We start from the raw sequence: 24446 nt of genomic DNA on the forward strand, positions 1-24446 counted from the left end.
TTAGAACTTAAAGTAATCAGAAACAAACCCAGTGTACGCCAACACCCTCTGAATTCAAAAGTCACATTTTCCTTCTTTTTATAAAAGGTTCAAGGGCTGGCAGATCTTATTTTGGTTTTCAATCTACTGTTTTTATGACTGGAAGGGAACTTTCGTTTCTCACAGACAATGGAATATGAAGAATCATCTCCTCACCCCATCGTCTACTTCCTTTTGGTGTTTTATGGGAGTTATCCCACCACCACCTCCCCACTGCTGCCTGACTGAATTTTCCTTGGCTGCTTTGTGGAATTTGCCAGCTTACCTTAAGCATTTATTGAGCTCAGCTCCTTATCTGGAACATCGCCTGGCAAACTGCAGCAATCTGTCCAGCACCTGGGGACTGGTAGAGCAAATTTTTCCAGGTGGTACAAACAGACACCCAGAATTACAGGACAACACTATTTTGTGAGACAGTTTCATCTAAAGGGAAAAGCCCAAATGACTGATTTCCAGTGTCTTGTTTAGTACCTTCAATGTATGTACATAAACAGCTCTAGAAGACTACTAGTAATGAAAAAACACCACTTTCAGGGTGGGGAGGATGGTGGAGGAAGGAGCAGGGAAAAGATACAAGGGTGGCAGTGAATTGACAGGCTGAGCCTGAGGCAAACACTTACATCTGTTCTTGATTTGTTAAAGATTTACATTAGTGAAACTTTAACTCTTCAGATGATAAGTAAGATTACACTTACAGAACAAGTTTATGCAAATAAAGCTTTGTCTATGGAGTGTGTGAGTCCTGACACAGTGGATTTGGCAGGTTTCACTGAGCCTGGTGGCTGGGTTTAATAAGTGCATTTACACAAAGGATTAAGACATCTGGAAAAGTAGCATGGTAGTTTACTGAGATATAAATAACGTTAATTGAGAGGTCACAGTATGCAAAGCACCCCATACATGTAAATGAGTATCATGGAAAATGATGGGGCAGAGACTTGCTCTCGGTTACATCAAGCTAAGCTTTAAGTATGAGCTGCTCCATGCCTTTCTAAGGGCCACTCCTGATTTTGGTGCCCATTACTGAACCCCACGTCATGACAGATACAACCAAAACCAGTGCTTTTTTCTTAAAAATCCAAAACCAAAATCAGTGGTTCACGTAAACTAGCATCAGGAGATATCCAGAGTTCAAAGGACCTGTAGGAAATAACTTAAAAACTGTAATCTAAATAAGCATTGTGCTAAATAACTCAGTTTCACCCCAAAGCCCAATAATATGCTCCCATAGCAACAAAATACATCTCTTTTCAGCAACAGAACCAACACTGAAAAGTGGTTTTACACCTAATTCCAATTTGCTTTAAAATTTCTGTGATACATACTAGAATTCTGGCTTTGCAAACTAGCATACTAGTGAATGGATGATAATGAGATAACAAGCAGTTTGCAAGAGCTATACTGTACCCCCGAATTAATTTATAGTTTGGTAGGCAATTTTAATTCAATTTCATTATTCTTAAAAGTATAAAATGATGGTTTCTCAGCTTATCCAACAGTTCAGAAGAGCACAGGCAGACCTTGTGCAAAGTACTATAGTGTCCACATGTTTAAATTTCAGGCTCTTTCCAATAAATCTTTTTTTTTAAACAATTGAAAAGTTGCTTATACAGAGCTAAAAATAGCTTGCTTTGAGGTTTTTTTTGCTTTCTCCAGGTTTTTGATAAGCTTTACTTAGTTCTGTGTTTTTTTCCAAGCTGTTGACTACATGCAAACAAAAGGTCTGTCCCCATGCATGCGCATTGAGACCATACACACCATGTACACATTGCACTGAGATGTACAGGGGAACAACAGTGGTGAACTCATCTGCAGTAATGTATTGCCCTTCTGGCTGTGCAAAAGCCCTCTGCAAAGAGACTTGGCCTGAGATCTGTTTAGAATTGCTGCAAAATACACTGAAGAAGTAGCTGTTCACAAAGGGAATTATTTCTACTGTCTAACCTCAAAATGGTCAGTTTTGCTCCTGTGTAATCCAATTATATCATTGCTATATTCAGAAGGAATGGGAAGCTGGTTGAAATATAGGGCAGGAGCAGCTGGGCTTGTGTAGTCAGAAGGAATGTTGTTGCTGTATCTATTGACCTTATCCAAACAATTCAATATATAAAATGAAAAGCCAAAACACATAAGCATGAGGTATGAACATATCAGCAGCCATGTTCAAAAGGGATTAGGTTATGGAAGGGCCAGTTCAGCTGTATGCTGCTGCTGGCATCTGTTAAGAGCACGGGAAATCTCTCCTCATGTTTTGGTCAGTGAGCCAGATGTATCACTTCATTCATCCTTGCAGTTGGATGCTGATAACATCTGAAAGCAAACAAAGGTGATGATTTGGAGTGGCTGCTAGTAGGCACGCAGTTCTCTTTCCACTTATCATGCTCTGCTTTGGTTGGATGTCTCCCAACAGACAAGATTATAACTTGCCTTAGAAAAGTGGCTGTGTTCACTAAGAATTACAAATTGTGATCACAGTCCAAATGTAGATCTCAGTCCAAATGCAGATGAGGCTACAACACCCCAAGAAATACAGTGTAGAGTGGTTCTGTTTGTGAACTTCTCACCTGAGGAAATACATGCCTAAGTATTTTCTTTTCCTCCAGGGTTTATGATAGACAAATGCCAGCTGCCTTCAGCTATTCGTTTCTCTGTGTCTGGACTAGTTGGTTCCAGCCCACCACTGGCACAGTCTGAGGAGAGAGCTTCTGGCCTCTGCTGCTCCTCTTTGGCATTCAAGCCATGAATGCCTGAGTCAGCTAGCTTTGTTAACTCAGAGTTCAATTCTATATTCTCTGAGAAACATTATAAGAATTATCTGCAATTTACTGTAAACCTCTCAATCAAATTCCAATTATTGTCGACCTATTAAATCTATTTTTAGTCCTTACTGCAGAGTATTTATGTCTAAAGCAATTATTTAAATAAACTGCACACTAACAACACAGTAGGTTGCAGGGAAAGTTGTCCTAGAACAGCTGCAGATGTGAGCTAGAGAGATTTTGTTGCATAGGGCAGAGTATCTCATACCACTGAGTAATTTTGGTTAGGGCTGCCTGCTGTACAAACTTTCTCCTTCCCATATCTCAGGCTGTCTTTTGCTGAGGACACTTGGTGAACACTGTCCTGTTTCCCTTGAAGTGATGATACAGCATTTTCCTAACACAGTATAAAATGTACAGAAAAGCAGCTTATTATTCCCTGTCTCTGACCAAGTTAATTGGATATTAGCATTAGAATCATGTTAAGTAATCTCTGTAAAATCCTATTAGCTCTTTTGCTCTCTTCCAGAGTACCTGCTGAATGATACAAAGCTTGTAGAAAAGCTAATCCTTATATACCTTATGAGTGCAGCCAAAGTATTTTGTTTGTCAAAGTAAAAGAGACCTTCAGGCTTCCCATCATCCACACCACTGGGAGAGCTTACCATTCTCCCATGGCAGCCTCAGCAGTAACCAAGAACAGCAAACTGGAGACACTAACCTGTGCTGCAACCATAATTTTCACAGTTGTTCATAACCTGGGTTGAAAATTTAAATGCAAAAATATGCTGAAATCCAAAGCCATAGTTCCCACAGCAGCTATAACTCAGTCACGGTATTTGGACATACATTGTGGAGTACAGACATAGTAATGCAAAACACTAAAGCTACCTCTGGTTACAGTTGGCTGGGGGAACCATAACTCTGAGTTTCCTGACTTTTGTGTTGAGATTTCAACCATAAATATTGCTTTAATGTAGCTTTGTGCAGTGGGTTTACATTGGCATTGGGAGATGCTCATACGGAAACAGTAGAGAATTAGTGTGGTATGCTTATTAAATGAGTAATGCTTTTAGAATAATTGCTGGGGTGAAATCATGGCCCCAGTGAAGTCAACAGAGACAGGGTTTTAACTCAAAAACATCTTGTTCAGGGAAGAAAGCAGCAAATGTCCACGTGGTTTAGATCTTTATTAAAAATGAAATAAGTTCAGATCAGTTCCTTTTCTCCAAATCAGGGCTCTAAAGGAATAAACAGTTTATTCTAAAGAGTGATCTGAACCCCAGCTAGCAAATAGTTGGGGGGCACATTGCCTCCACAGAAAAACTTAGAGATTATTTGGTTTGTTTTGTTTTCCTTTGCTGTTTTCTACATTAAATACCCCAAAGTGACTATGTTTTCCAGTTATTTGCTAACTAAAAGAATTTCTTGTTATTCTGACTATTCCCTGTTTATCAGTTAATGACAGCAGAGTTAATGATCTTGGAGATCATCCAGCAACCAAAAAGGGTCACCACTGAAAAACTTTCAGCAGAAAAGGTTCAACCAATCTATGTAACTCAGTTGTTAATTTTTGCATGCTTATTTTGATGGAAGGAGTGAAATACCATTATTTTGCCTGGTAGGATGCTAGAGAATATTTTTCCTAGAGAATTGATTTTTAAGTTATCATGATTTATTTGAACAAACCAGCATATTTCATTATGGAAAAAAAAAGGAGAAATGGGCTAGCCACAAGAAGAGAAAAGAATTGTATCTTGCAATGTGTGACCAGCCAGAGGAATGCTCCTTCTGTGCCAATCTGCCTTGTGTTTTCAGCTGGGAAAGACACTGCAAACCGATAGCAGATGGTGGAGCTGAAAATAAGTGCTTTCCATGTTTGATTCAGAGTCAGCATTTTGTTGTTTAGTTGTCTCAAATCTTCACGCTGTGTCATGTTGTGCAATCACATGTGACAGACTGAAATCAGGCTTACTGTCACAGTGTTTTCTGAAACAGGATTCTTGATGCAATGGGCAAGAACTTGGTGTGTTTACTGTTCTTGGAAAGGCTTCCTCCATTGGAAGCCACCCTTTGAGGAAAATTTCAGCTAGCTATCCTTACGGGAAGGGCCAGTGGTGCATAGAAGAAATCTATGCTCGAAGACTCTCTGGGAAAGAAATCCAGATTCCTTGGCAAAGGCTGGTGCAGAGAGGGAATCTGTGGAGAGAAAGAGAGGGTGGTCTTTGCAAAGTGGTTGTGAGCCATGCAAGTACAATGCCACCAGTTTGCCTTGCATAATGAAAATCTTTCAGCTCCTTGCCAAAAAATGTCATGTGGCAGCACAGTATTTTTAGCTGCAAAGGCAGCTATGAGTTCAGCTCTTTCTCTCTTTGCTGAAGCAAGGCTCTTAGATTGCTCTGCCATGAGCATGAAATGGTGTGTGTTGGTGAAGACTGAAGTTGGATTATTCAGTGACTAAATCTCAGAGTTAGTCCATAATAACCCTATTTAAAGATTAGGGGTTTTATTCATGCATCTCAAATCTACCCATTTCCATGCTGGTCAGGCAATAGCTCCGTTACAATTTCTCATCTGAGGAAGAAAAAGAAAGGGAGAAAAGAAGGACGGAAGACAAAGGTCACTGCATGTCAATCTGTGATAATATTCTTCCATGAGATTGTTTCCATAATGCTGCATTTGCCTCTTTCTACACTTTCTAGAATATTCTCTGCATGGAAAAAAACCCAACAAAACAAAACTATAATAGAGCAAAGTACAGGAAAACAGGACTCCAAAATTACCAGGTAGAAGCTAACAAATGCAGGTCATTAGCTTCATGATATTTTCCAATTTAGGCCTGCTGAGCTTACCTTACCTGGGTGCTTCTTTCCTCTGTGACATTTTACTGAAGTGTGATCTCTCCTTGTTCTGCTTTCCAAATTTTCTGCAGCCAGTGGATGCCATTCCCATAATTTCCACCTTGATTGGTACTCCCAAACCATATTAAATATTTCCCCCCTTTTATTGTTTAAATCTGTGTTAGAAATCAAGAAGTATGAAGCTGAGACTGTAACACGAGTCAGGATAACAAGCGTGACCACAGTGCTTCAAATGTCTTCCATGAGTTACTTCTGTAAGTACACTTGTACCCTCTAAGGTAAAAGCCACTGGAACAAAATATTCATCAGTTCCAATGTTGTCAGTTGTTGGGACAACACTGCACAAAAAAGTGAAAAAATCCTTGTATTCAGTCCATCAGATTTAGTAATCAGTGCCACTACTAGCTCAGTCCTCATGCAATTCCTGCTTCCTTTTTCCTAGCTGCTTAATAAGACTAGTTAGAGGACTAGCTGGCTGGCATGTCCCCTTTGCTGTCATATTTACATTAAAAAATGTAAATATTTTGTTGTGATTAATATTTTCAGTGAAACTATTTGACTTCTTTTGACAAAACTATGTCAGGGAATCATGGCGACTCAAATCAGCTGAGGGCATTCCCCCAAAATAATCAGTAGGAGTCCATATGTACAGGCACACGTGCTTAAGAGGATAAAGCATATTTGATAGGCTTTGCCCTGCAGAACAAATATATTCATGGCCATTTTATCCCCAAAATAGGGGGAACTATGCCTGCTGCAATGCAATATAATATCTCTAGAAACAAAGACTTGCTATGTTTTCTTAACTGTATATTAAAATAACAAAGTCTAACAACAAGATATGGTGATTTAAATTTCCCAACTGAAAGTTTTTGCTTGCATATCTTTAGTAGATGTTTTGGCTAATTAAGAAATAGAATCAAATGAACCTTAACATAAACCCCTAAGAAAATTACAATTGCAAAAATTGACAGGAAAGGAACCGTATTTAAAACACTGCAGTCTTGTGTGACATAGGCATTTTTAAAGAGGTTTTTATTTTGCATTTGACACAGCTTTATGTTTGTAATTTGATACACAGTTTTAATTTTGCTTTTTGTAGTACTTAAAGTATGGGTATGTTTTTTGTTTAATTTTTAAAATACTCTGCTTATTTATTGATCTCTGATAGAACTTGGAAACAAAAAAAAATATTAGGAAAGTTCCAAAGACATGTTTAAAAAAGTTTTTTTGTATTTTTTGCTTGGAAAATTATTACTATTTTGCACAAACCTTAAAAGATTGCACAAAAATTACCTATGACACAAAAACCTAAATCCTTCTATATAGTTCCATGGGACAAAGGACTGATATAGGCCTTTGGAAACTACTGAAATCAATAGAACTACTTTGGATCTGGACAGGCTTATATGGAAATCTTGCCCATGCTTCCTACAAGGAATCTTTGTTGCTGAAAACTGTGCCATAATTGCAGGTTTGTTTGTTTTTTTCAGCTTTCTTACAGGAGCAAGTGCACCATCCTGACTTCTCTCTTTCCTTGTTTTGGAGGCTTTTTGCATGGTAGAGAAGTATTTGGCAGAGGTCTGCTTTCTTTCTTTTATTATTATTTTCATATTTACATTTGTATTTTCACTTGCCTCCTTCACAGAGTGCACCAAGTAAAGAATGTATTTCTCTAAAATGTAAGGATATGAGAATGCAAAATCATTGATTCAGACTAATATCTATGTTTTCACTCCTATATGAAAGGAGGAAAGTGAACATCATGTTCTCCTTGTGCTCCCTGTGAGATCATATAATCCTAACACGTCTGGAAATTGCATGTAAGCAAACATTCATAATGTAACAGTTTTCTTTTACAGTAAGACAAAAAAACTGGCAAAATAGTGAAACACAGCTATGATGAGGTCTGGTTTTCAGCATTCAAACTGGTGTTCATGGCTCTTAGGAAAGAAGGAAAACTTTTCTTTTGACATATTGGAAAGGGGGCAATTTTAAATCAACTCTGTTAGTTTTGTCTGAGAGCTGGCATGGATTTGCTCAGATAACTTCATCCAAGTTGTTTTTTGGCCAAGAAGATCTTAAAGTTAAAAACCAGATAATCTAGTAAAACAAAATAAAAGGCCTAATTAGTGATGGTAGCTCTGGCCTCACAAGAAAATAATGTGATGGATTTGGAACACAGATGAGAGCACTAGCTCCACAGAAGTGTTATTCCAGCCACAGAAGGTCTTAAATACACCTTTTAAAATTTATAATATAATGCCAGATGGTTGAGCCACATCTGAGATTTTCAGGGCATTCAGTATGCCGTGATCAAAGTTAAGTAATCACTGAAAGAGAATAAAATTGCTGAGAACCTGCCATTATAGTTAATGTGTGCACTGAAAAATTGATTCTTGATCTTTTTCAGTAAAACTCTTGGTGGGTGGCATTTCTGTGAAATAGGTGTTAACTGGATTAGCTCAGTTTCAGGTCATGTTTTTCAACTGAAAATGTAGTCCTTTCTAGTACTTTAACAAAATAAAATTAATATAAAGCAATAGTTTGTCTAACTACTAGCCAAACTTCTGAATTCTCTTGTTATAGTCAAAATGACATTCAGCTCCTAATCTACATCTGGGTAGTTTCACTCCTGAATATGACTAATCCTGGCTGAACCTCTTTACAGGATCTGACCAACTAGGTCTCAGAGCACACCTCAGTTTAGTCCCTGCACAGCACAGATAACCTGGTGCAGCTGCTGCTTCATCTCTCATCACTTCTGGTTAAAAACTGTGTGGTATGGGAAAGTTGCTCTAGCTCTGTTTCTGCCAGGGTCTGTGTTATCCAGGGTTATGGTCCTTCCTGCCTGTCCTCCTCAAGCTGCACCTGACATTTTCATTGCATGAAGCAATTAATTGACCACTGAAGAAAGAGACTATCAAAGCCCTAGCTTCAAGATCAGTTTTTGGGACAAACAGTTGGGAAAGGGGAGACCTGTTGAAGGAAACTTGGCCTGACTGATGATCACCACCATTAGGTTTTGTAATTTTTGCATTACAAACACCATTACTTCAATGGGAGCAATTAAAAGAAATGCCATTGGGGTTTAGCATTTGGAGAATTTGTGAAGGTGGGGGAAATTCATGTTTGCATGCACTCCTCTGCCAACTGAGGGCTAGGATGGAGGGGATTTCCCCTCCCTTTGCTGCCCTTACCTTCCAGTGACTAGTGGGAGCTTATACCCTCAAGCCAGGACAGAGGCAGGCATATGATGCACACACAGCAGAGAGGGCAAAAGCCCTTGAGAGGGAAAGTCTCTCCAGAAAGACCACATTTCACTCATTCTCTCCTGGTGGAGCCCCAGCCCCACTCACTGTGTAGTCAGGCTGCTCTCACCGCACACCACCACTTCGTTTTCCCAGATCCAACAGGTTTATCTACTGATAAATAATTCTCCTGCTTGTCACCAGCTTCTGCAAGCAGGAGAGTGAACTGAGTGCCACGCTGCAGCTCCTTCAGTCACACTCCTGGCAGCTCTGGCTCTCAGTCCATGCAGCTGTGTGCTACCTTCACTGCTCCCCTTGAGATACCATCCACAGCCCAGAGGTCCAAGGATGCAGGACTGTCTGCATTTATATCATTTGCTGAAGTCCCTCAACATTTTTCTTCCTTGGGGCATTGAAGCATGTGTAATGAATTCTGCAACCTTGGCAGCTCCCCAAGCCTCTCTAATTAGGAACTTGTGATATGACAAGCTTCTTAACAATATTATTTACTTTTCCTGAGACATAGCAAGGGAAGGTTATGTTTCTCTCCCTGCAGAAACCAGTAGCACGATGGGTGAAACTTCAGGAGATATTATGCTGGTTGCTTAAGTTGTAATATAAAACATATTTGTGTCTGAGCCGGACTTGACTTTTTCAGCAACCTGAATTCCTGTAAGGATATTTTAATTTTCATCCTTTGATGCAATTAGGCTTTAAATATTTCAACTGGGTTTTTTTGCTCGGAGAAAAAAAATCTAATTCACAGAGATTCTTTTGATATCATACAAGACATAAGATGTGAACCCTCTCTCCCACTGGTGGCATTTCCTCCAACAGAATGAAAAAATCCAAACCAATTCAACTAGTTTGTCTCCAGTGAAGTCTGGGAGTAATGTAGAGCTGCTTCCTGCTTACCAAACCAAGAGCCTCCACCAAGGAAATACAAGAGTCATACCAAGGAAATGAGCAATTCTCTGCTAGTCACCTTAGCTACAGCCTTTCCAGGACTTCAAGCATTTGAGCATCACCTTTCCCATGCTACTAAGCTGCAGTATGAGTAACAGCATTTTCCAATAGTATTTGAAGCTCAATCAAAATAGTAGCCCTAGGAAAAAAACCAACCACCAACCAACCCCACAAAGTTTGTCACATTGCTCAAACAGAAACAAAAATACAGTCTTCTGGTTGCTTCATTTTACACATGTGGATCAGCCTTAAAATCAGAAGGTATGGGGAAATGGTTTCTCTTAGATTATTCTGGGGGTGAAGAAATATACCCCAAACACAATTTTACAGATAAATAGATAAAATAGATTGATTAGATTAGCTGGATAGATGGATAGATAGATAGATAGATAGATAGATAGATAGATATTGCAGAGAACCTAATACTTTTCAATACATTCTAATGAACCACCAGCCAAGCCAATTTAGTTTCTCAACAATGCTTGGTTTCTCTCCTCTGCAGCACCTCATGTCAAGGAAAGATTATAGCAAGAGCAATTTGTTTCAGATTTACTCTGTCAGATCAGCTGCTGATAGTTTCAGACCACCTGATCTGGGAGAGAAAATGAAGCTCTCTGTTGACAGAAAAGCCACTGATGATTTTCCTGAGGCACTTCATTGTTTATAGAAAACCATTAAGGAGGCTGGGGGTGACATGAGTTCAAACTCTTTTTCAAAAACATAACCAAAATTACTTCAGATTTATGATTCTGTCTCAGTTCTCCTCGTGAGATACAATATTCTTCTGAACTCGGATTAAACACCAATTGTGACTACTACAAAATATTTGGTTTCTTCTCATAGAACTCTAAACAGTGGCTTAGCTTTGGGAACCGTAAATAAATGAACAGCATTTTGAAACAAACTCCAGAGTTTACATCATCTTAACTATAAATTGTAAATTAGGTGCAATGGAAGTTACAGTAGATCTTTATATGCTACTTAGAGGTAAGGCTTTCAAAGACATCTAAGGAATTTAAATATCCAATTTCTATTAATTTTAGTAGAAAACTATACTCAGCTCCCTCAGGTAGTTTCAAAAACTTCATCTTAACAGACTGTATTATAAACCCTAAACCTATTAGATCCTTGGAGAGATTCCCATCGAGTTTAGGAGAGTTAGATCATGCTCTTGTTGCCTTTCCAGAACATGGTTCTCCTCCTTTGGCAGGCATCAGGGTCTGCAGCACTGTGGCAGGGCCCCAAACACCTCCCTTCAGTCCCCTAATCAGTCATTGGAAATTTTTCTTCCGAGAAACAGAGTGAGAAAGGCCACTGTAGTGCACAAACAAATTTAGAAAGACTCCAGACCCACCTAAAGGGTCTGCAAATTTGCAGATTTTCTTGATTGAGGAAGCCAGCAGATGCTGTAGCCTCTTCACATACCTGGAGAGAGCAAAACAGGCGATTTTGCCAGATAACTTCAATGCTGGAAGAGAGACCCAGGGGAGGGTATGACATTATTTTATACCAAGGTCTGCAAGGCTGCCAAACTGCTTACATCAATGGCAAAACTCCCCTTGCCTGCCATGGTGCTGGATTGTCCCAGGCCAGAGTGTCTGAGTGCTGCAGGGAGCTGCAAACCCCCAGGCACCAAAGACACCCACCATAAACTCTGAGTTCATGGCCAGAGTGACTCTGACCCACCATAAGCTCTAACCAACACAAGGAAGGCACATGCTCAGGCCTGAGCTGGGCTGATGCACTGTAGATGTGCCAACTCAGGACCTTCACTGCAGGAACAAGCCCTGGCTGAGCAGTGAGTCCAATACCTACAGTGTCATTTGAGGGAAGTTGTTAATTCTCCATCCTTGCAGAAATGGGTTCTTTTTCCACAGCACTCGTTGGAAGCAGAAGTTAAACTGAAGCTTCATTCATACACAAGATTTAAGTTTGCTTTTCCAACATAGTAACAATGCTGTTTGAGAGTTCAGAAGGCATAATGCTGAATATTGCAAAAATGAGAAAATAACCACAGGTAGTTTTAACCCAAACACAAAATTATATTAGTTGCACTTGAATTTAAAGCCAAATTTTTGATTAGGTCTCCATTTATTGGCAATTCTGGGAAAAGGTTTCAGTATAATCCCCAGTTAATGAAACCTTTGCTAGTGAATTTCCTTTGTCAACACTGCATTTAATGTGAGAAGTGCTTATACCTGCTAGATCATCAAAACCTGAAAAGCTAACAGACTCAACTGGAATGTAAAAAACAGGGAGGATTTTCATAAAACTTTAATAAAAGGGTTTGGCCAAGAATGGTGTAGGGTGATTCCTTTAAAAACAACTCTACTATTACTATTCTCCAGTTTCCAAATAATTTTTTGCCATGAAAATTGACAGACAGCTATGCTAAATATATATGTATGGTAAAGTATTTCTTGGAAATGTTGCACAAGCAAAACAAAAAAAATTCAATTGTAAAATCCATAGAAACCTAGCCAAGCTGGGCCTGCACTTTAGAGCCTTTTGGTCTAGTTCATCACTTACAGTTGGACAAATGCCAAGACCCAAATAAACTGGCCCAAGAGAAAGGCAATCTTGACCACTGCTAGCAAGGAGCCAGGGGAGAAGCTGGTTTAGTTCACTGAAATGCTGCACTCCCCTGCTGCAGTTTTTTTTTTGTTTCAGGACACACAGTGACTGAATGACAGAGAGTTGATATAATCTGATCTCCATCCAGCATATCCATCCTGCTCTGCCACAGGGGCACTTTGGATTTATTTGGGTGGGGATATCTGTGCTGAAGGCATTTTAGAAAAACTATCTTTAATGAAAGAGCTGTAGGGTGGTGTTTTCCTGCATATTTTTATGAGATTCCTGTGCGAAAGGTGAAGTTGTTGATCCTGTCTTTACATTATTCAGAAATGTTTAAGAGCTATCTCTTGCTGGTGGCATTATTTATGGCACAGGAAAGGTGTCTCCACTTTCAGAAATTTGGCAACCACTACATAGTTCTTCTTCCCTCAATTTGAAAACCTGTTAATTTTGTAGTCAGCCCCAACACTGCTTTGTTTCCTCTAGTCTGATGAAATTATTCTTGCACTACAGTGTCATTGCCATAACTGCTTATCCACCTGCACTTTAGGTACTCCCTCCTTGACATGAGTCTTGACATGAAGCCACAAGGACCAGGGATCCAACAGTGAGAGAGACTTTTAAAGAATTCTTCCCACTGCATGTAGCATGTGCTGAGACAGGATTTTGGAAATTCAATTAATGCTTCCATGAACACAAGTAATGTGTAAACGTGCCTGTGGCTGTGTACTTCCCTATGAAACCTTAGAACTAGGATTAAACTGACTTTCAGGTCAAGCAGGATGATTGCACTAAAAAAGAAGCGCTTTATTTTTCCTTTAAAGTTTTAAGCTCTTCATTTGAACCGTGCTGACTTTGTGTTCACAGAAACAGGAATGCTCATGGAAACAGTATTAAAAATATTTTTGAATACTCAGGAAAAGCAAATTTTGAAGCCCTACAAAAAATATTTGCAGTGGAAATCTCATTCCTCTCATTCAGTCAGGAAACAGAAATACACCATATACACTGCACAGCCATTACAGCTGTTTGAAGTGTGCCAAGAACCACTCATAAATTAACTACAGACATAGAATACTGTAAATAAGTTTGATGACTAACTAGTCAAAATCTTCTCAATGGCAACTCAACTGAAAAAAAAAAAAAAGTGAAAACACTTATTAGAAAATAAGGTATCACAGAGTGCATCTCAAGCTAGGCTGCCCAGTTAGCTGAACAACTGTGTTACATTCTGCCAAATGTACCCCAGCTGACTGGTAAGAAAACTTCATTTTTCTTCCCTCTTGCTTGTCATATTCCTAGTTGACTTTCTCATGACAGTGCTGCCTGAGTGATATCTATGGGACTGCACAGCAAAAATCCTAGGAAAACAAGGGAACTGCCCTTCACCAAAGACATATCCTGGGTACACTCTAACACCAGCACACAGATATATTCCTGATTTCTTGCAAAGTCCCTTTCTCACATATATGTTTGAAGTCCCCATTTTTAAAAACACCTATGCCCATGTGTAATTTTCTTTTCTTTGAAATGTGCCTTAATGTGGTGCAGACCTGTGACTGACATTAAACACACTCTAAGCTTGCTTTTTCATAGAAATTCCTTCCTGAATTTGAGCTTAAGCACCCAGTTACCAGACAGAAAAACAAATTCATAACCTCTTCTGTTTCCAGTTTAATAAAGTTATAATCATCACAGAACTGCATTGTTAATACTCTACAGCTAATCATATCCTGAAAAAACCCATGTTTGATCGTTACCAAATATCAGGAGACTAGAAACCAAAAAAAGGAAATCTGGAGATGGGATTTGACATGAGCATAACATCACCCTTGTCTTCATTTTTTTAGCAATGGATGGAAGAAATGTGAGAAAAACAATGGATTTCAGTGACAGGTTATGTGGTCATCAAACTTCATATACATTCCTTGAAATATGGACTCGTCCAAAGCCACACCAAAGGCTGTTTAGTGTCAATGAATTAGGGGTTTGAATTCCTCTCCAGAAGCATCACTCTCTTGGTTGATGAGGAGAAAGAACCATTATACCTGCTAACAGACAGTGCTACCTGAAAAGGAAAATCATTGTCTATCTAAATTGTTCTGGAATCCTAAAGTGCAGAATTTTTCTTTCTTTCCCATGTAAGAGTTTTTTTTTCTGTGAAGCAGTAGTGTTATTTTAAAGCTTTTCTACAGTCTTATAGTTCAGTAACAGTGTAAACCTCAATTGCATGTTCTGGTGAATAAAATTAAATTCGTTACTCAACTGAAAATGGGAAGTTGTCTCAGAATAAGTTTACATTTCACAAATAGGGTTGGTCAATCAGAAAAAAAATAGTTTTCACAAGTAAGGAATACTATTAGAAAAATTGTGAGGAAAAGATTAGACCATAAAACCTGGAAGTGCTTCTTAAAAATAATTTATTATATTTTAAGAAAAGGTCTCAAGAACACTATTGTACAACCAAGGAGGACAAAAACAAGGCCACAAATGCATTTTTGACTCCATTGCAAAGAGAAGAGGAAAAACACATATAGAGTCACAGCAACAAATCCAAGATAGAGATACAAGGAACAATACACACTACTACACTATGAAGCATGGAAAATTGATAGAGGAAGCCAAAAATGTTCAGCTGATTGGGCCAGCAATTAAAAAAAAAATCATAAGCACAAAAGCAAACATAATATAGAATGAGATGGCAGGGCTTAGAATATGCCCAAAAAACGTGCTGAAGAAGAAAAATAAGTAATTTTCTTCTGTATTTTAAAAAGATGTGATTCTTTCCAGTGCAATTGCAGCTCTGAACACAACTCTCTGTGGCCCTTGGAGAGACAGCACGAGCCCTCAGGCTGATTTTATAGCAAAAGGAGTGAATATGGGAGAAAAGTACAACATGGCAATTAAAAAAGCAAATGAGAGAGTGAAGCCGCCACCAAAGCAGCAGGTACAAGAGGATAGGGAGCAGAAGACCATCCCAAACTCTCTCCAAAGGTGACCTTGTCTCACCAGGATGGTAGGCTAGTGTGGGCTAACGTGCTCATGTGTCTGCAGCACTGGAAATGTTTATGACATTTTAAAATACTAAGAAATATAATAGTCACAAGTATAATGAAAATAAATTTAAATATAACAAACTCCTCTTGCTGCCAGCCAACACAAACTATGAAATGAGAAACTTGGGGGCAGTCTGCCTGAGGAAAAAGAGATTATGTACACAGACAAAATGGAAGGCAAGGGATTTCTCCATCCTGGGGAATGTTTTGAGGCTTAACCCCTTACACCAGGGAAAGCTTTTTGCTGTTGGTTCAAAGCAATCATTCTTTGGACCCTTCTTCAGAAGCCCATCACAGGTGACTCAAGTGAAGGAAAGACAAGCCAGAAAACAGCTGCTCAATCCTTGACCCTGGAAGGGTCTTTCCTAAGCCCTCAGTTTTTAAGCTCTGAGAGCTGACCAGTATTTCCCCTGCTCTTCTGATGTTCCCCCCATTAGTGTCTGTCTCACCATTTTATGCTCTGTCTGCAAAGTCTCCATGGCACCTTGGTTTATGTTGGCATGGCACTGGTGCTTCAGGACCACAACCTGTAACCACGGTCTCCAGATGCTGTCATAAGATTGGAAAGTAAAGTCTGCAGGTCTAGTACTGCTATCACTATGTGTAGGCCAAGGACATAAAGAACAAAATCAGTATAACTTGAATACTGGCTGTTTCAGAGGAAAACATAAATTACAAGTATTTAAAAGATCTGCAATGTCTCCAATAGAAAGAAATTATATAAAAAGATACACAGCATTATACTAGTGGATCAGAAAGGGAAACACCAGCAGTTAAAATTGGTGAAAATTATCTCAAGAGGCTGAGCTATTACTGTACAAAATTCTTTTCTAGGGAAGCAATATTGCTTTCAGTATAATGTTCAGTTTGGGACAAAACCATTTCTAGATACACAACAACAAACATTTTTTTTACTGTCAAAAAATAATAGATGATGCAGAATTTTCCTCCTCAGAATTTGATAAATGTAAACAGCCATATCTTTTTTCCCTTTACATATAATATGATATGAATCTCACCCTTCTTTGAATGTATTAATTCTGCAGAAATATTACCCAAATAGTCCAGATATATTTTCAGCATAAAAGTTGCCTGTTAATGGCTCAAATTTTCTATTCTTAAAAAAAAATAACAAGAAATGTCTTTGTCTCCACTTTTGTTTGAGAAAAACATTTTACCCTTAGCAAAAGCCCAAATTTCTTATTATTCTTTAATAAGAAATAATTATTCTTGGTTATTGTCCTAGGTTGCAATATAGATGTATTTAAGTATTCTATTACCACCAGCTGTGGGCCATTAGCTGTTATCAGCTGCTAATGACCCACCCCGCATGACAGGCAATGGGCCATCAGGGACCCACCGTGTGACTCATGGACTTATCTCATCCCATTGTGAGATGCTCTGCCCAGGAGGGAGGAGCCAGGTGTTCCCACCTGGATATAACCTGGCCTTGGAACTGCCTGAGCTAGCCCTGTCTACTGGGTTCCCTGAGAGGACCAGAGCTACCACTGGATCTTCAGCTGGAGACCAGACCTTCACAGGATCACCGCTTCAACTGGACTACTTCAGTTGGACTGCTACCACCACCCTAACAGGGTGTCAGGTTGTACCTTTGTCAGTGCTTTTCCTTGTATTATTTCACTTATTTTTAATTTCAATCTTGACTTGTGATCTCCCACTGGTTTGTTTTCAAACCAATACAGTTATCTAAACAGGCCACCAGGTTTTTTACCCTTATATCCATGAAACTTGCAAGAATCACTGACATTTACATTCATACTTTTTAGGCACAGTTTGGCTCAAGGAAAGAAGCAAAAAGTCCTGTGTTTTCTTATGACGATTTTCAGACCTACATTTACTTTAAGTTCTAAGTTTTATTTTCTATAAACATGGTTGCTTTCATCACAGAGAAGTTAAAAAGAAACATCTCAATAACTGAAGTCACATCAGCAGAACACAGGAAAACAGGACACAGGAAAATAAATTAAATCCTGTATTTTCTGACTTGAATATTGACATTTGATTCTTTGGGATTAAATTTGCATAGTGCACACCTCAATGCAGTTAAGTCATTATTAAGCTATTTTTTAAAATCTAGTTTTGGTGTTTCATGTGATTGATTTCACCAGTAGACTAGACAGCATTGAGCTTGCCTGTGAGCACAGAACTAGCACAGAGTCCATTCCAGGCTCTGAAATACTCTGAAAAGGCTACACTTCTGTACTGCAAGCTGTGTATCATAGAATTTCCTTGTATTTGAGCATTTTTAAATTTGCTGGCTTATTAAAAAAAAAAAAAACAAAAAAACCCCAAAGCCCCACAAACAACAGCCCTTTATTATTTTGAAAAATGAAAGCTTTTATTGGTAAAATACCTTCTTGCAGTGCTCAACTCCTTGAGTTCAAGTCCAACAACCTAAACTAACACTCAAAGCTAAGAATATTCTTGCAAATGCCCAAAGAAGTGGTTTATGTCTGGCTGAAAAGAACCTATTTATTAGAGTGAAACCTAAGCCAGATTTGTTTTCTTCTTCAGCAGGGAGAAGAAAAAATTAATTCTGGCATTCCTTTCTCCCAGTGCAAAAAATTGTGTAAATAAGTCCTCATCACTTTATTTTGCAGAAGTACAAATAATTCTTCATTAGTGAGTTTCCCATTTATGTTCAGAACTGTATAGAAGCCTTTCCTGGTTCTGGCTAGAACAGGGGTAATTTTTGCAGTAGCCAGGAGGGGACATGACCAGGACCTGGACCTTACTCTATGGTCCTTCATGTAATTTTCTGGGGATGGGGGAAGGGCTCTCTTCTGAATCCATAGCATGATGGAGGGAGCAGTCAGGTACTGTCAGGGTTTTCCTGTGTGGATCTTTCTTTTCTTTCTTGTACCCTCTGTCATTTGTTGCTGTTACTGTTTATTTTCTTATCTCACTGCTGTTTCCAGTAAATTGTTCTTATCTCAGACAGTGATCATTAGGTTTTGTACATCCAACTCTTCTCTCCACCTCGCTGCAGGGGAAGGAGGGAGCACATGATTTGGGGAGAGTTAGTGGAAGCACTAAATTGGGGAGTACCATTCCTGAACCACATCATGGCTCCGTTCTGTTTCATGCAGCTGTTACAATATTGAATCAAGTCACTGTTCACTAATTGTCAATTCTGGAAATACTGCCCAGTTCTTCCAAAATCAAGTCATTTGGCCTGATAAAATTAAAATAAAAAATAAGTACCTGGAAAATACCTCTGTGAAACGTGAAGAATTTCAAGGAGACTTCACTCCAAATTTATTTTCTTTCTATTGCAGATTTTTTTGAAAATAAAAAACTTGAGAGCTTCTAATGTATAAGTACATTCTCAACAAAAATGACTTCACATTACAACAATAAATATATTAAAATATTGATCAAAATATGTTAATTTCTACACAAAATTCCATCTGTGAAGAAGGGATTTTCAAAAGAAAATAACTTGTATATTAAATATTTTTACCTAGCTAATAGAATGTTAGAATGAATAAATAGAATGTTAAAATGAAGCCATATTGCATTACAGCTGCTTGCTTATTAGGAGCCAGCCTCTCTGTCACTTAGGTCCCATCAGGTAGTACCTGAATTCCTTAAGTAATCCCACTGAATCCAATAGGAAAGCTCAAGGAGTAAGGTACAACTATTCTGATTAACAGTGGCAGAATCTGACCTTAAGGTCATTTTAATAAGCATACTGGTGACTCGCTATTTCCTAAGGACCCCTTTCCATAATACATTCCATAAAAATAAGCTCTAGAAAGATATGGTTTCTCCAGCTCCAATATTCCAGACATTTGGAAATCCTGAAAAGAACAAAACACTGCCAGCCTGTCACAGACACATAAATGATAATGCCATAACCTGGATCAGGTGCCCACGATGAGGGACACCCACAGGGAGTTAAAGTCCCTGTTCCAGAAATTAAAGACCTACAAGTCCCAAACACGACCATTCCCCTTTAGTATCTTTACTGATGTGTGTAAGTTGAAATTTGAAGTTGCTCCTGGTTGTAAAACTCCTTTTTATCTCAGAATTTAAACTTACTCATCACCCTGGGCAAAGACAAACACAAAAATGTCAAGCTGTTCCTTAAGTACCAATTTAAAGTTCTGCCATATCAACAAAAAGCATCTTCCAAAGTGAAAAAATATCTTATGCAAGCAGAATTTGTTGATAGTGTTTGAAAAGTAGAAAATAAAAATGCAGTTCATTCTCTCCTTGAGTTATCTTCTAGCTGTTGTCTTTGTGCAATAAGAAAATAGCACATGGCTTTATGTATAGACCTGTCTAGCATAGAAGAAATGGAAAAGATGCAAACTAACTGGTGCTGTCACTGAAAAAATACTTCAGGTCTTGAGTGCAAACTGTAATATCCTACAGAGATTAATATAAGCATGCCAGGTTTATGGTTATTCATTATTACACTTCTGGGAAAATAGAACAATATATCTTGATAGTTTTAAATATATATTAGATCCTCTGAGTTGCTGCTGATTATTTAGCCCATATTTCTGTCATTGTATTTCAAAATTACCTTAGAGGGAGCATTCTGAATTTGTAAAGTTAGTAGAAAAATTGGCAAAAATTACTTTTTTAGCCTTTAAAAGGATACTTAAATGCTGACTGAAGCAGTCTCTCATCATGACACCAGAGAGAAAAGTGAAAGCAGGAGCAGGAGACAGCTAGCCATAACTTTGAACTGACCCTCAAGCCTGAGCTACCAAATGATGCTCTCAGGATCTCAGAGATTGTATTTCCCATAATGGGAAATAAAAGCCCATTGTATTCTGCTCAAATGAACAATTTGCTTTGGTCACAAGACTCAGAAGCCAAATATTTCTAGCAAACACAGGTACTTACAAAGTCTTCTTTTAAAGTCTGCTCTTATTTTGGCCTTGGGAGGACAAAAGCAACTTGGCCCACCCCATTTAAAGTGTAAACAGATCTCTCAGTAGGTAGAGAGGAAAGGGCAAATTAATCAGCCAGCTTTTCTTTTGTCTTACAGAGCTGGTGGGGAGGAGGAAGGGACTCAAGAAACAAAAGTACCTTCACATAAGACCCTTTAGAAATACACCTGAATAAGAAAAGATACCAGACGAATTCAGAGAAGTAGTCTGCACACAAATGTTGAGCAGAATTAGAGAGCAATTTATGTTAACTGAGATAATTTTTAATGCATTATGGAGGAGCATGTCATGGCCAGGCTTAGAACATGGGACAGGCATTATCCTGATAGGCATGGAAAGCACTGCTGAGGAAGTCACAGTTTCAGCAGAAAGAGCATGAGGGAGGGAAATAAGTGTATAAGATAAATTTTGCAATGAAAAATAGAGGATTTGGCAGAACAGAGATGGTTGGGTCAGAGGATGATGATGAGATCTCCACTGCCAAAGCTGGTTTTCCAGCATGCTCTCCTCTCGCACTCTTTGGGCACAATGGGGTCGCCTGTGGTACCCAGGAGTGTTGGCCCCATCTACAGACCCTGGTCTAGTCACTGGTGAAACCCTTTGGGGTGTGCAGCCACCTCTGAAAACCTGAGACCGTGCTGTCTGCAGATGCAGCTGTGGAGAAAAGTGAAGTACAGCCTGGTAACAGCAGCAGTGAAAAGGCAAACCTTTCTTATCTATTGCCTTCTTTTTGAGATCACCCCAGCTAAACTATTTTCCCTGGTTCTTGCACAAGATTTATATATGATAGCTAAAGAACTGATGATTATTTTGTTTACCACACACACAGCAGCTCTCATTACAATATATAACCAGCATCCCTTGGCTCCAGTTCTCTGGGGATTTGTGCTGCTTTTATAGCCATGAAGTTCTCCTTTTTCAGAAGGCAGGACTTTCAAGAACTGCATGTTTTATACACAATGTCAACATTGATAAAACAGTCCACCACCAATTTCCTCCCGTGTATATGCAAGCACATTAACCACAACAGATTTATTTTTATAATTCATCAATTCTACTGAAAAAAAAATACCACAACCCAACCCAAAACCTGTATTGGGTAGAAGGTCAGACTCTGAACTCTGCTGGTTTTACATAGCTGTATCCAAGATAAAATTGTGATTCCAACATTATCATGAGCCTCAACAAAACCTTGAGGTGGAACCTGACAGTAATGAGAAGGCTGAGAAGAACAGAGATCACTGAGAGATCTGCTGAAAATCTCCCTGCAGCATGCCCAGCATCCTTGGTAGATCCTACAGGTAACCATGTGTTCAGATCTCAATCAACAAACACTCCAGTTTTCTGAATTGTTGGTGTGGTGTGCTAGCCACCAATCAAAAGCAGAGGAAGAGGAAAATGAAGAGGGCAAAGAAGGAGAAGAAGATAGAAAAGAAGAAGCAGAAGGAGAAAAGGAGAGAAGGAGAAGGAGAAGAAGAAGAAAAAGAAGGAAAAAAAAGAAGAAAAAGAAGAAAAGGAAAAGAAGAAAAAGAAGAAAAAAGGGTTTAATGTTTCTCAACATTTCAGCCTGGAAATTGCACAGAGGATAATGAATCAGCCCAGGCCCCCCCTCCATCCTCAGCTAGATCTCCATCCAGCATTCTTCCTTATGTTTACAGCTGAGAAGAAATTGAATTAACTGCATAGTATTATTTCAGCATAAACGAGCAGGAAGACTGCACCAAAATTGATGACCCAGCGGGTGTTGCCCCTCCCTGACTGTACTGTATATGCAGAGCTTTCTAGACTCAAATTTATTGGTTTGTCAGAAACTTTGGTTATTTTCATCAAGTTGAGTTTTACATTAAACATTCCTCTACTTAATTGGAACCATGCGGACACATTTGGGCAGCATCCATATTCCTGCTCAAATAAAAGGGTTACTTTGTTACAAATTCAGCATACTTTGCTGTTAAATTATATTTTGCTAGCAATTACAATTAAATATGAAGTTCACACTTAATAGTAGACCTTGTAATCGTGTGGGAGTAGTTCTCCTTCCGTGAACATCATGCATGGGTGGGAGAAGGCAGAGCCCTGTAACCTCATTTTAATAATGAAATAAACAGTTGTGCTGGTGAGTAATTCAGGGATTTTAAGACAGGGCACTGGCAGGATGGGAATTGTTTAAGGAGCTTATTTAACCCTCTCACCTGCTACTTCTAGCACACTAAGGAATCCCCACCACCCAATTGAAGACAGAGAAAAACAGCACCAAGAGGTTTGGTAAAGGGTCAGGGGGTTGTGTCATGCCTAGTTTTTCCTGCTTTTAGTCCCCTTGAGAAAATTGTTGAGGATAGCAAAATGAAGTTTATATAAAGATTTTAAGGTTCTCTTTTTTCCTCCAATTGGTTTCTGAATTTAATAATAACAATGTTCTAAAAATGCTCTCCTTTTCTGGTATTTGTCTTGAAAAACAGGTAATGTTGTTCAGCAAATTGAGATTTCATTTTGAATTTCATTTGTGGTTTGATATTTTCATGCTTGTTCCTGTTAGCCATAAGCATGTCTGTTATGGAAAGGTATGAAATGGTTTCATTAGAAGATGAAGAGGAGGCATTTTGTTATTGAAAAGCAGATTTGATACAACAGTTGGTAAAAAGCAGGCTCTTTCTGTTATAAAAACAGAATGTGAACTATTTTAACAACTACATGTTATGGTAGTATTTCTACTATCTTGAAACATGTTTCTACTGACATCTCATGGAATTAAAGAATACAAACAATGAAAAATACAAAATATATACCTTACGGGAAAACTTTCTCATTCTACATTAATTTTTGTTCTGAAAACAAAGCTTTAAATTTGGATTTGTATATGAGGAAAACAAGAAAGATATATGGATTTAGGCCTGAGGAGACACTGGGATGAAATCTGTTTTACTAAAACCAAAAAACCCCAGGATTAACCTAAAGAAAATATTCTGCCCAACTCAAGCTAATTTCCTAGTCTTTGCCCTTAAAATCTCTTGCTGCCTTGCAAATGAACTTAATATCCACCCTTGTCTATTTATAGGCAACTGGATCTTGTCCTTCATTCAGCTGATGCTACCCAGCTACTGTCACCCATCAGTGACAACTCAAGGCATTCCCTGCTTTCCCTCTGCTATGCCAGGCTCAGTATGTTTGAAAGACACCTCCATTCATGCCCAGCTCAGGAAAAAAGTAAGTTATGAGACTGATGCTCTGTCAACATTTCAAAGAAGCTGCCCTGGCTGATGACAGCAGCCCCTTGCATTTGTGCACATATATTCGTGGCCAGCTGGGTATATGCATTATCCTGGTGTTGGCTGGGATAGAGTTAATTATTCCTAGTAGCTAATACAGGGATGTGCTTGGATTTAGCATGAGAACGATGTTGATAATACACTAATATTTTGAGTTGTTTCTAAGTACTGATTATACTGAGTCAAGGACTTTCCAGCTTCCTATGCTCTGCCAGCAAGAATGCTGGAGGAGCACAAGAAGGTGTGAGGGGATACAGACAGGACAGATGACCCCAACTGGCCAAAGGGATATCTCGTACCATATGGCATCATGCTTGGTACATAAACCAGGAGGAACGCTGGGCAGGGGCTGCTGCTCAGGAGCTGACTGGGCATCTGTTGGCAAGCAGTAAGCAATTGTATCACTTGCTTTGTATATTTTTTAATTACTGTTATTGATATTACTTTCTTCCTTTTTCCTCTTATTAAACTGTATCTCAACCCACAAGTTTTCCCAGTTTTCCTTTCCCCCATCCTACTAATGGGGGATAGAGTGAGCAGCTGGGTGGTGTCTAGTTGTCGTCTGGGGTTAAACCACAACATGCATGTGTCACATGAGCCCTGGGGACAGGATTTATGCCCCCAGACACACGTCTTCCACACTGAGCATGCCGCAGAAATCTGCACCAGGCATGGAATTTAAAGGAGTGTTTTCCTTCTTCAGCCTGCATATGTATCCTGTTTGTTTCCACCATTGGTGTTCC

At 38.9% G+C, this 24446-nt stretch overlaps 1 long non-coding RNA gene across 1 annotated transcript; it reads right to left on the bottom strand.

Annotated features, from left to right (window-relative positions):
• Positions 1–3969: 3969 nt before the first annotated feature.
• Positions 3970–5825, bottom strand: LOC146439787 (uncharacterized). The gene is made up of 2 exons (XR_014851308.1): positions 5656–5825; positions 3970–4997 (listed from the first exon to the last, which is right to left on the bottom strand). It is a non-coding gene; the product is annotated as an uncharacterized LOC146439787 (long non-coding RNA).
• Positions 5826–24446: the final 18621 nt, after the last annotated feature.

Source organism: Lichenostomus cassidix, chromosome 3 (genome assembly GCF_008360975.1).
Source record: "Lichenostomus cassidix isolate B80296 chromosome 3, HeHo_3.0, whole genome shotgun sequence".
In the NCBI taxonomy this organism is placed as follows: domain Eukaryota; kingdom Metazoa; phylum Chordata; class Aves; order Passeriformes; family Meliphagidae; genus Lichenostomus; species Lichenostomus cassidix.